This window comes from Pelophylax lessonae, assembly GCF_965119305.1.
Source record: "Pelophylax lessonae genome assembly, chromosome: 3".
Lineage (NCBI taxonomy): Eukaryota > Metazoa > Chordata > Amphibia > Anura > Ranidae > Pelophylax > Pelophylax lessonae.
Window position 1 is genome coordinate 24,679,273 of NC_138770.1, and position 13,411 is coordinate 24,692,683.

Genomic DNA, 13,411 nt, shown 5'->3' on the forward strand with positions numbered 1-13,411 from the left:
TAAAGCAGAGGTATAATCCATTGGTAGGTTCTTGCATAATGTTCATACTTGAACTTGCTTACCTTTCATAATGCCATCCTGTAGTGATAGCAGTCCCAGGCTCTAGTCCTTGTTCTGTCCCTCTGCCACCATCTTAGAAGCTGGCCTCCTATGAAAATGGAAAGGTTTTCAACCCACAGCTCCCCACCACTCTCCGGTTTATGCAAAACGTAAAAACAAAAAAAAAAACGTACATTAGTTAAGCTTTTGTTGCTTCTGGAAGGCATGGATGGCATCACTGTGCCTCTCAGGACATCTGGATGCTCTAAAACCTGCACAAATGTGTTCCTGCAAAGGGGTTGGAGAGCATTCATTTCCAGCATTCTTTTCTCCTGGGTGACAGCAATGAGCTATGGTGGAGACAATTACGCCTCCCCAAAATATTCATAGTCAGGCCAAGATAATGAGATTTAGGATGTTGTGGTCTATGAAGGTCTGAGGGGTTTGGTCCTAAAGGCCTGGCTAATGGTCTTTGGGCCAGCTTGGGGTGTCTGCCAGAAAGAAAAGAGTTTGGTGGGAGAGCATTAATAATGTAGTTAGTTGGCCCAAAATGATAATTAGCTGTAAAGATTTATCAATAGGAAAAAAGAAAATAGGAAAATAATTGACATCTGTGGAGGCTGCAATCACCCTATGGGGTAAAAACACGCATCATTCCAAGGTTGCAGGCCTCCATGCAGAATAAGGTTGGTCACTCTCAAAGCCCTGGCAATCCCATTCCTGGATCCCCTGTGGGGGTTTACAGGCAGATGTTTGAAAATGGTGGATTAAAAGTGGTGTACAAAAAGCATTAGTGGTCCGACCAGCAGAGAAGACTATTGTCATATGTCTAAGGATAGGTTGGAGTCATCAAAAAACATAGAATTTCTTTATTTCACAAAAAAAAAAAATGTGTTGTGTGGCTTCTAGCTCAGTTCAGGGTGATACGATGATCAGAGACATAGTGCGATGATGCCATATGATCCAGATTAATTTTTACATGGATACACATCCATTCAGATCACATGGCACCTTTGACATATGGCAATGAGCATCTCTGCCAATCGGACCACAAACTGGCTTTTTGGTATACTTATTTTACCCACCTGGGCCAAAATAATATATTTTAATTTCAATCGATTTTTATTACGTTTTACGTATGAAAGTAGACAAATCAAACAAAACATTACATGCTCATCAGACAATAATGATACAGTACAATTCAACACTATGGAGAGGGTAAACAGTGAAACAACTCAATGGAAAGGGCATCATTCACAAAAGGGACGCATGTCCAATTCCTACAGAGGTCCAAACGCAGGCCCCCCCATGATTTCTCTTAACCGGTCAGAGAAGGTTGCGTTGGTATGGACAGGGCCGATGTCAGACATAAAATAATATATTTTTACTAATAATATTTCTTTGTACAAACTTGTTTTTTTATAGTTTTTTAAAGCCTTTTGTATTTAAGGGTTAGGGTGTTTTATATTGAATGGTCCTCTTTTAGCTTGCTGCCCAAAAGGTGTGAATTTTTAAAATGTTTTATCAACCAAAGTAGCATGCTGTTTTACAAATGTATTTTTTTTTTTTTTTTTTTACATTTATTACAGAGAAAAATCTTAGAATCCTTGAGTACGTCAGCAGTGTCAAAAAGTTCCAAATGATTTCGGTTAGCTAGATCCCTATTATTTTCCTTCCCTTTGAAAATGCCGTCAATCTGAATTACATCTAAGACAGGCAAACTTTTAAATATGAGCCGTAACAGACTGAAAGCTCCATCTTCCAGCGCTGTTATGGGTTTTAATATATATGAAAATCAGTATTCTTGTATGCATGCATATATGCTTTCAATAATATCTCTTCCGCAGATGGTGAACTAGCTAAATCTAATTCCTGACAATAAAAAAACTGTGCTTAAATTACCCTGCACCTGCTTGAAATGTGTTCAAAACATGTTTATAGTTTATCTTGAAATTATTTCCCAACAATTAATTTGTCTCTTCTTTCCGTTGTAGTTAACCCAACAAATAATAAGGTAAACAATGAGAAAAAATTTACACGCTGATTTTTTTTTAGTTTTTTTTTACCTGCGTTCTAATCTTGGAAATGTACATTTTGTTTTATTAAAAATAAATATGTTTCCTTGCCCCTATTTACACCTAAAATTTTGACAACTACATCGTAGTAGCGGAATATCCAACGGTTTTCTCATCTACCGGCTTCACACATTCTGCTCATTGGAAATGTAATACAGTACTGACATGTCACAGGTCACCTGGCAATCTGAATTTTAAAAGGAATATGAATAATATTCTGTTTTATTTTGAAAATGAACTTCATGCCCTCCATCATGAATCCAATATAAGTCTTAATCTTCTATGCTCTTGAAGCCTACGGCTCCTATCGGAGTCCTTTGACTCCTGAACCTCATAAGAAAATAGGTTGTTTTCTGATCCAAGTTTCATTTTTAGGGAGTCTGAAGCAAACAGTCCCTATTTCAGGCGTAATTGACAAAGCATAAAAAAAAAAAAAACACATCGGCGATATAAATGTACGACTACAAATATACCTGGTTTTAAATTGTTTTTTTATTTAGAATTTCATTAGCGCTGCATATTTTGAAATTTAAAATAGTGGTTTTCCTCTTTTATAATCACGATGAAGTCATGATGCGGCAATTTATAAAAGGGTAAAAAATTATACAATAATAACATAACCACAAATGAGGCGTCTGGTATTTCAGTTAACCGAAGCATGTTACACAATCAAAAAAAAAAAAAAAAACACGCTGGTACTATGGAATTGATTTAAAGTATATGTAAACATAATCACTAACAACTTACATATTCTTTAACAAGTAATGTTATTTTCCAAAGTAACTTTCAGTTGTTTGAAATTCTGCAACTTTCAAAATATTTAATGTGTGTTTTCTGCACTGTGTTCAAAATGCACTGGGTGTGCAATCTGCTGAGGGTGTCAATGTATTTCTAACAACACACCACAACATATTTGCCTGCACCGGATTTTATAGTATCGCAGTACCATGCAATCGGGTTGAGGTACATTTTAAAAGTAGTGCATGCACTACTTTTGGTGTGATCCTGTGCAATTACAGTCCATTCGTATTAATGGGCTAAAATTCAGAATCACACAGGAATCCCTGTTGTGAACTGGCCCTTAATGCAGGAATATATATATATATATATATATATATATATATATATATATTTTTTTTATTATTTTTTTTTATAAGTCAAACTTTATGTTGTTACATAGTTACATAGTTACATAGTAGGTGAGGTTGAATAAAGACAATAGTCCATCCAGTTCAACCTGTGTAGGTGTGTGTGGCTGTAATCATCTCACATACCCCTGAATGTTCTGATCTTTGAGATGTACGTCTAATAGTCTTTTGAAAGCCACCATACTTTCCGCAGAAACCACCTCTTGTGGTAGAGAATTCCACAATCTTGTAGCCCTAACAGTAAAGAACCCCCCACGTTGCCTGAGGTTAAAACGCTTCTCCTCTAATCGCATTGTATGCCCCCGAGTCCTCATGCAATCCCTTCGACTGAACAGCTTTTTTTCTAAGCTGAGATCCCCAATGAGAAATTTAAAAATTGCTATCATGTCCCCCCTTAGGCGTCTCTTCTCCAGGGAGAATAAATCAAGCGATTGCAGACGCTCTTCATAATCAAGGTCCTCCAGTCCCCTAATTAGTTTAGTTGCCCTTCTCTGGACTCTCTCCAGCTCCAACACATCCCTTCTGAGGACTGGCGACCAGAACTGGACAGAATACTCCAGATGCGGTCGGACCAGAGTTTTATAAAGTGGAAGGATTATAGTCTTATCTCTGGAATGCATCCATTTCTTTATGCATGCTAATATTCTGCTAGCCTTGGTAGCAGCCACTTGACATTGCAAGCTGCTGCCTAGTCTATCATCAACCAAGACTCCCAGATCTTTCTCCATTTTTGATTCCCCCAAGGGTTCCCCTCCTAATGTGTTGCTTAGGTATAAAAAAAAAAAAGAGAGAAAATTTTTTTTTTTTTAATTTGTAATCCAAACACAATTGTAAGAGGTGGGTGATTCTCAAAGATATATTGATGTTACAAAGGTAAGGTTTCAGAGTTCAAAGGTGCCAGGTACTAGTGTTTTACTCTGTAAGTGAAATATTTATCTTTTATATATTAATACTTTTAAACAGAGAGCATTAGATCGTATGTGCTTCCCTTACCATGTACATTTGGTGTCCCTGAGCATCTGAGGACCTGTGTATCCCATTTTGAGGAAAAAGGAGTGAGGTTTTGCCAAGCGTCTGTCAGAACCATTATCCCTGAGAGGAACACAGCTTGCTTTGACCTTTCTGGTAATGCAGGGGTCATGGCTTTGAGGTGAGCAGGCAACTTATATGGTGGTGGAGACACAGAGCACTTATATTTGGATAAGAGTGGCACAGTGGTGATCACACTATTTATTGATTGGACTTTACAGTTTGACTCAGTTTTGGAATGTGAACACAATTTTTGTTGTACACTGTATAATTTTAGTACTGTATATTGGAATAGTCACTTTTTTTGTAGTATAGTTTTTTGGTATATGGTAGATGTTGGTTGCTAGTGCCTTTTATTTATGTATGTTATACTTACCTGCTCTATGCAATGGTATTGCACAGAGCAGCTCCAAACCTTTGCTTTTGGGGTCCCTTGCTGGTGTTCTTGGCTCCTCTTCTTGGTGTGCCACCAGAAAAAGCCACTTCCCATGGTGGTGCACCTGTGGGCTTGCTCCATTGACACACACAGTGTGGCATGACCCTGCCCCCCACTCCTTCATCACAGGCTTTGATTGACAGCAGCAGGAGCCAATAGCTCCCTCTACTGCCTCTGTGTCCTGTGAATCCAGAGATAGAGGGAGAGAAGAACTGCTGCCCGGCACAGCGCAGAATCAATCCAGGAGTCAGGTGAGTGTTTGGGGGCAGGGAGAACAAGTGGCATCACCTTTTTCACCTTAATGCATTAAGGTAAAAAAGGTTCAAACTTTAGAGACACATTAAACAGTTATTTTGAGTGTCATTACATTTGCAGGCCTGAGATCACAATGCATTTACAGCATCACACCCTTGCAGAAGACAGCATCTTCTTCTTCATTACCTCATGACATGATCTGTTCCTACCTGTCCCAACATAGGGCTCTGTAGTATTTTGAGAAAGTATTACTAAATGTGTACTCAACTCCAGCAGCCTGTCTCAAATGTTCACTCTGCACCTATTACATGTTCTACAATTGGAAACACAGGGAAGCAACCATTATACCAAAAAGATAACATAGCAGCAAAACACAAAATAAAGTAGACATGGTGCAATACGCACCAGCTTTAAACCCAGCATACTTAGTTATCATAAATCAATAGCAGACCTGGTCAGAAAGCACCATCTTCCACTACGATACAAATCAAGGTGAGGAAACTTAAGATGAGCGGTATGGATGTTACTCAGCTCTGCAACACAGAGCATTGGAGTTAAACAGAAGGTAGCAACATTTTAACCAGAGGGAAAAAGCTATTTTAAAGCATTCCAAAACAAAAATGGGTCACGCATCATAAAATGTCGGGGTAGAAGACTAAAAAGATAAAATAGTATATAACTTCATTTGGAATGTAAGGATTTTTGATGAAAATATAATTAGCTAATTAGGAATAGAACAAACAAAAAAGTCATACAAATTTCTATGCCACGGTTTGTGATTAAAAGATTTATTGTAAAATCAAAGTCAAAGGATTCCAAGAATGGAAAGCATTAAAATGTGGGTGACAGGCAATCAATGTTAAACATCATGCTTGATTATAAACCTTAATCTCACCCAAAGCTCTGAAGGCTGACTCAGATATATAAGGGCCAGTGCTGAGGATGGCCAAAAGGTGTGTAGGCACCAGATGTAACATGGGCATCCACCCAATGGAAGGGATGACAGACCACTGGTTGAACCCGTAAGGGTCAGTTATGTGGAGAGGCCCCCAATGGACCAGGCAAAGGACTCCAAACCACTGCATGGTGTAGCTGGCGTATGTCATGACTTCAGCCTGCTGACAGCCTTCCAATTGCTTTACCATTGCATCTGCGTTCCATCCCAAGCCTCCTTGTGGTGAGTCAGTCTGACATCACTCTGTGTTGGTGATGTCACATCCAGTGCATCGCCCATCTACACCAGCTGCACCATCCGGCGGTTTGGTGTCCTCTGCCAGGTCCATGGGGGGGGGGGCTCTCCACATCAATGACCCTTACAGGTTCAACCAGTGGTCTGTCATCCCTTCCATTGGGTGAATGCCCATGCGACATCTGGCACCTACACACCTTTTGGCTCCCCCCAACACCGGCCCTGGTATGCCCGAGCCAGCCTTCCAAGCTTTGGGTGAGATTGAGGTTTATAATCAAGCATGATGTTTAACATTGATTGACTGTCAGCCATATTTTAACCCTTTCCATTCTTCTTTTGACTACTTTTGACTTTTACATTTGAATTTCACAATACATCTTTTAATCACAAGTGGTTTGTAGCCATCAACCCCCCCCCCCAGATGTTTTTGTTCCCCTCTAGCTGCAGAGAGCTAACATTTATTACACGGCACCTGAAATTTTAGGAATACATTTTTTAAATTGGAATAGTTCATATATGCCTATACCTCTTGCCTAAAGCAGAACCTCATTCAAAAAGTGAATTTTCACTGGCTTTGTTCCCTCCTCCAAGCTTGTAACTGAGTAACAGATTTTTTTTGGAAGAGGGAATATTTTTAATTTTTATCAATACCCGCTCCCACTTTCTCAATCTTCGCCAAGGTGAGGATGGCATCCCTTGCTCTGCCCTCTCCCTTCCTGCAGCCTCCTCGGACTTGTCACATGCCACAGGAGGCTGAAGGGCCATTTACAAAGTGCTGCATGAGCTTGAGCATTTGCAGTGGGAAGCTAGCTATGGTTCCTCAAGACATCACAGCCAGCTATTGTATCCAAGGTATAACAAGGACATAGGTTCTATAGTCAACAGTACAGGGGGGGGGGGTGGTTTCAAGGAAAGGGGGGGTTATACAAAATCCAATATGCTGGGAATAGGCTAGGACATCCAGCCTTAGGGCTGCCATCCAAGGGAAAGACTGAAACAAGGTACCTGGAGCTGTGGTAAAAATTGAAGGAGAGAGAGGCGCCTCTAAGTGCAGGTATCCAATTTAATAAAATAAAACGACAATTGGAACTTACATCAAGGTAAGTGTGAACAAGCACATCTAAGGCGGTGGTGAGGAGTCAAATCCCAGAAAGTCTTTAGTCCTGCAGAGTGGTGTCTGGGGCGTCTTTAGCTTCTAGTGGTCTCTGTGGGAAGCCGGCTATCACGGTGGTGGAAATCCGACCAGAACGAGGCTTGGGACGCTACAGGCGTGGGATCCTGATGTCACCAATATACGACGCGTTTCAGAGCGTGCGTGCTGCGAGTGCCAGCAACCTGCAGTGGTAAGAAGAACCGGCTGCGGGAAGACAGCGCTGGATCCTAGGCACTGCTAAATACCTGACTTTCAGAAGCTCCTCTTTTATGTGCCAGCAATCAGTTAGAAATTAAATCTCAGCCTTGGAAAACCAATTATAATCCTAAAAAGTATACATTTTTTATCATTATTAGTTGATTTAGCATTTTATAAGTTACAGGCTAAACAGAAGAGTCATATTTCTTGAAGAATTAAAAACGAATTAAAAGTGCACTTGAATACATATTAGGGAGGGAATGGTTTTCTACTGTTAAAATTTTAGCCAAATATTCACCACATTGGTGAAAAACAATTAAAGTGGCATTTTCTAAAAGCACCTTTGATTCATAGGTTCGTCTATGAGCGACATGCTATTTTTTCCTCATTCTGAGTGCCGTTATTGATCTATCTACATAATGTGACTTATGACCGCATATTTGATGCAAAGGTAAACTTTATGCAGAATTACTCCTGGAGAAGACTGGTGTTTATGGGTCTGTTATCTTTAAATAAATAGAAATTTATGATGTGGTTTTGCATTTCAAATATACACCCTACTTGCTGGATGGAATACATGAAATATACATTTATCATGAACACATTTATATCCTGGATGTAATGTCTTGCTACATGTGTAATCTGCTTTAATATGGTAAGAAAAATACATTGTTAATCCATCTTCATTTAGAATATGTGATTTTTATAAAAACCCTGGTAGAAAAAAAAGAAAATTACAAACAATGTCCAGCCTTAGAGGGTTGATTTTCTAAAACTAGAGAGTGCAAAATCTGGTGCAGTTGTGCATGGTAGCCAATCAAAGACTAACTTCAGCTTGTTCAATTAAGCTTTGACAAAAAAAACCTGAAAGCTGTTTTTTTTACTTAGGCCGGCCATACACGACTTAGGCCGGCCAAGATTCAAATCATTAATGGGCAGACTGAATGTACCATGTTGATCGCTCTATAAACTTGGGTACAACCAGCCTGCCGGATACTCTTGCGATTATTGTTAGCGACTGCTATAGCTGCTAGCAATAATCACTGTCTTCTCCTGGTGGGGCGGCTTAACCCACCTGCCCCAGCCCCCTTCTGGGAGAAGACAATCACTGATTACCCTGTCAAAAAAGTCTGTGTTTATGAGGGAATTGTGCAAATTTCTTTCCTGCAAAGAAATTTGCACTGTTTATGGCCAGACTTAGTATCAACCTCTTCTAACCCCCTGTACAGCAAAACTCAGACTTGGGAAGAGAAAAGCAGCAAAATGAGCCATTTATTTAATTGCTGCAGAAACAAATCAGATCACCAGCCCTTCTGGGTAGGGCTGTGCTGTGTTGCAGAACTAAGTAAATCCTAGGACTGGATGAAAAATACCTGTACCTGAAGGGGGATTTAAAACCAATCTTAATTCTGATTCAGATCACAAGACCACTTTGTATTTGGTGCCACTCAGCCTGCATGTGGGGGTACCTTTTGCATGTGTGCTCGCTCATCAAGGCCAAGGCTCGGGACCAGACGAAGACAGGCCAGCCACTGTCTAACTAAAGTTTTTGTAGGCACCCTGCCTACAAATTGCCTAGGCTTTAGGTAATATGAGAAATTAAGAATAGAGCCTGAAGCGATTTTTCCTCCAGGGCAGATAAACATTTCAGCCCTTTTTAATGTATCCATCCTTGCAAAACTGCTAAAGCAGAACTAAACACATCGATTTAACGTTTTTCCAAGACAGTTATATTTAAGGCATGCTGTGACCAATAACTATTGCAGTTGCTTGTACTCTTAACCAAAACAGTCAAGCCATCAAATAACTGATCACATGTGCAGCACCATGGCAGCTGCATTTCAAACAGAGGCTAAGATGATAGGAGGATTTAGTTCTGCTTTAACTTAGCTTCCTGTTAAATTTGAGCATAGTGAGATTCTAAGGAAAAAGCAAGTTATTTGAATGTTAAGTCTGCATCCGGGGAGTTTTCTGAAAGCAGTGCGTCTCTGAACAAGATCATAAGCTGGGTCCCATTGAGAGCAATGTGCCATGTGTACTAAGCCACAGAAAAAATTGGGCATGGTATTTATTGTGGTGAAAGTTGTGCATGACTTAAAGAGGGGTGGTTAAATAAAGTATGAGATGACTTCAGTTGCCCAACCATTAGTCAGTTTTTTTTTATTCATTCAACCAAAATAAAACAAAATCCTCCTTGCTGTGCCATTCTAACAGGGTGGTCAAACAGTTGTCCCCCTTGTTCTACTGTGCAAAATTTAAACTCACACACATATGTAAATGATGATTGCACCACGCATGTGATGCTACGAATGAGAGCAATTATTCTAGCATAAGAGCTCATGTTTAATTCTAAACTGACAACCCGTGAAGGCTAATAAGACGTTGCCTATGGAGATTTATAGGTACCGTAGTTTGTCACCATTTCACAGGCATGAAACTTGACATGTTTTTATTATCTATTTATATGGCAAAATATCATCTTTTATATTTTATCAAAAAATGGGTATTATATTGTGTTTGTGTGCACTAAAATGCATTTAAGTGTATTTTTCAGAAAATTTGAGTTTGATAAACAGCTGGGCAAATATCATGAGATAATAAAATCTGCAACAATGACCATTTTTCTCTCTGCTTTCATAAAATATATAATGTCTGGGGGTTCTAAGCAATTTTCTAGCAAAAAAATGATGACTTTTATACGTGTGTGAGAAATGTCTAAATTGTCCCAGACTGCAAGTGGTTGAATTTAGGCTTATTTTTTTACCAATGCTTTTATTTGTTGGCGGCATTCATTTACTTTTTATTTCCCCTTGTAATCCTGTTTGTAGGATCCCTTTAACACAGGCATTATAATAAGGCCAGCTTGTCAATTTTCCAAGTGGACCTGATAGGAAGCTCCATGCAAGTCTACAGACAGATGAATGCAAACATGCAACAGACAGAGTCCATCCAGGTCCAGATCTAAAAGGAACAGATTGGAGGAAACCTCATGTAAACCACACATCTGGAACCCATAGATCACACACAGGTCCTCAAACAACTACTGTTAAAATGTGAAGAAAAAATTGAATGGCCACAAATGTCACAAAAGTGACATCCATCCCATTCTGCTATAAATTAGTAAGGGCACTGTGCAGAGATCCGCAGCTGAAAGAAGTGGAGCATGCCCACTTAAAAGGACCCTAAAGATTGCCATCTACTTTGTGAATTTGGGCTGGTACCTGATGACCCAGCTAAAATCCACTTAGTGAAGGGTTTTGTTGGCCACCTGCTGCCTAAGATCCTTCAAAAGAAAAATTGAAGGAGCCAGGTAGAAAATTGTTGGCCCAAAATCTGCTTTATCCAATCATATGCAGATGCTGTCTGGGTAATAAGACAGCTGACCCCGCCAGTAGTACAATAGCTGCATCAGGAGATTCTTCCAACCACACTGTATAGCAAGGATGGAGGTATGCTTTACCTGTGGGATCCCTGTAGAAGCTGGAAATCACTGTAGTAGGCACTGCTACCCCAATGATCTCCACTTGCTTCAAGGTCCCGTGTCATTCAAAAAACACTTTGCAATTTCTCAATGAATGCAAGCGTTTTTATGATTGGACGAGGGGGCGATCATGACATCATCGCCTCGCCTCTCCACTTCATTCAATCAGGGACCCCGAAGCTAGTGGAGATAACTAAGGTAGTGGTGCCCACTTAAGTAATTTCTAGCTTCCACTGGGATCCCACAGGTATGGCACATGCATACTTACAATCGAACTATGTAAACATATCTATTTCAGAAATGTATCTTTAGAGTTAACTTAAAAGTAGATGTTCATCAGAGACTGCCCTCTTCCTGGTATGCAAGCAAAAAGAGTTCCACACTAATGAACTGGTGCAGATCATATAAAACAGCCTGTCAGGCTACAATATGCTACAGGAAAATGGCAAATGCATTTTGCCCCCTAGTGGGCTTAATCATCAAGGTTTCAATGATTAGGCCCATCAGGGGGCAAAATGCATCTAAGGAACAAGCAAAAAGTTGGGGGAGCAAACCCTGAACATGTATTTCTAAAGCTGGTGCAGCTATGAACCAAGCGACATGCATATTAAAAAAGAATAGCGCACACATGCAAAAGAAATGACTATCAAATATGAAGACAATCCATAAATAAAAATGGGGATTTGGTCCCACCATATAGCCATATTGTGCTCAAGCCCACCACTAAGTCAAAGTAGGGGACCTCTCCTGCAGGTGGAGAGCTGAGTTGAAGCCATCTTAGATTAGCTGGTTTAGTTATGGTAACAGCGAGTCGGAATCCTGTTTGTGATCGGTGACCATTTTTCTGTAACCTCTCCCTGGGGTGCGATTTAACTGCGGAATGAACAGTGCTGTCGCCCTATTAGAGGCTGCTGAAAATAAATACATCCAATGGTAGAATTAACAGGTAATAAAATAATGTTGCAGGGGAACTCAGAAAAACAAACTGCTTTTGACAACATTGACAAACTACTTTGTATATGCCGTTTTTTTAAAATGTGCCAATAACTTTACTTTAGGATTTAAAGGGGAGGTTTATTTAATTGGAATGCGTAGTGCTTTTGTATTATTTTTTTTGCATTCTTTTTTAATAGATTAGAACCCCCTCAAAAAAGGTAAACAGGAAATATTTCATAATATTATGTTATGTGTTATGTAGGCTTCATTGAGCTCTTGTCTCCTGTTCATATATAAATGTGGTTGTTCTAGTATTTCCAAGATTGGCTCTTTTTTTAAAGCCCAGAGATATTCTTTAATCCTGTACAGGCTGTGGCATATTTGCACTCCTATTGCTCTATTTTGCAGAATGTTTTACACCTTTGTTAACTAATTGATTTGTATGTTAATTCCTTAAAGCACAAAGTGCTAATTAGTGTATCAATTAAAGGATGTAAATGGAATCCAATACATTAATTGGAAACAGTTAATTATAAAATGTTTTCCTGACACACATTGTTTTGCTTATTCCTTTTTTTTTTGTTTTAATTTTGAACAAATACTTTGCCGGGGTTTGCGCTCAGTCAGCAGATCGGGGTCACACAGCTAAACAGATTTTGTCACATTGTACACATTTATGGTGAAGGATACAGCTTACATTTGTTAGCTGTCTTTGTCTAATAGCAAAGGTGTGCCCATTTATTGAGTGCAAAGATCCAAAAAAAGATGGTGGGAGTTTTACAGCTTTTCAATGATAAAAGGCAAAGGCGTGCGCCTTGTTGGCCTCTTGCCCTGCATTGCTGCTGGCTTCCCTCCTCCCCTCCCCCCCTGCTTCTGATGTTTCAAGATGGAGAGCAGAGGAAGGGGCTAGCATGTAGTTCTTTTTCTAAATGAACAGTGAACACACTCGCGCACTGTGTCCATTCGTAACTGAAGCATAGTAAACTTTGTTTACTATGCTTCAGTTTGTGAATGAACCAGGAAGCCATTTATCATAGAGCACTTCCCATTCCTTCACTGCCCCATGCAGCTGAGGCTGCAGATAAATGCATGTGTGTTTGAGATTTGGGGTGCACACCCTAATGCATTACGCTGCGCACACCTATGATGAAAGGATATATTTTATAATAAGTTAATATAATGAGGCCTCTTTCAGGGGTAAATGAGAACCATATTCTGCATCTGGACACAGCTGCACTCTGTGCTATGGTCACATACAAACCTGATGATTAGCCAGCTTGTATGTGGCCAGAAACACAGTTGTTAGATGCAAACTTTTTGCGTCGAGGGCCGATAAAAGCCTGTAATCATTTGCACGAGCACTTACATGCAAACAGCAATGGCGCCAGTCCTGACCACGCCATTGCTGGGTGTTGCTGTTTCAACACACTGTGTAGATGGGGATAGTTTCCCCACCAGCTAGAATCTCTGTT

The 13,411-nt window shown here is 39.8% G+C and overlaps 2 protein-coding genes across 2 annotated transcripts in view; both read left to right on the forward strand.

Annotated features, from left to right (window-relative positions):
- Positions 1-13,411, forward strand: part of LOC309550250 (uncharacterized protein) — a gene marked incomplete at both ends in the record, with an annotated part of 974,848 nt that overhangs the window by 128,317 nt on the left and 833,120 nt on the right. The gene's annotated exons all lie outside the window — the stretch shown is intronic.
- The window catches only part of LOC309550781 (gastrula zinc finger protein XlCGF66.1-like), a 353,589-nt gene that overhangs the window by 28,333 nt on the left and 311,845 nt on the right, over positions 1-13,411 (forward strand). The window lies entirely within an intron of this gene.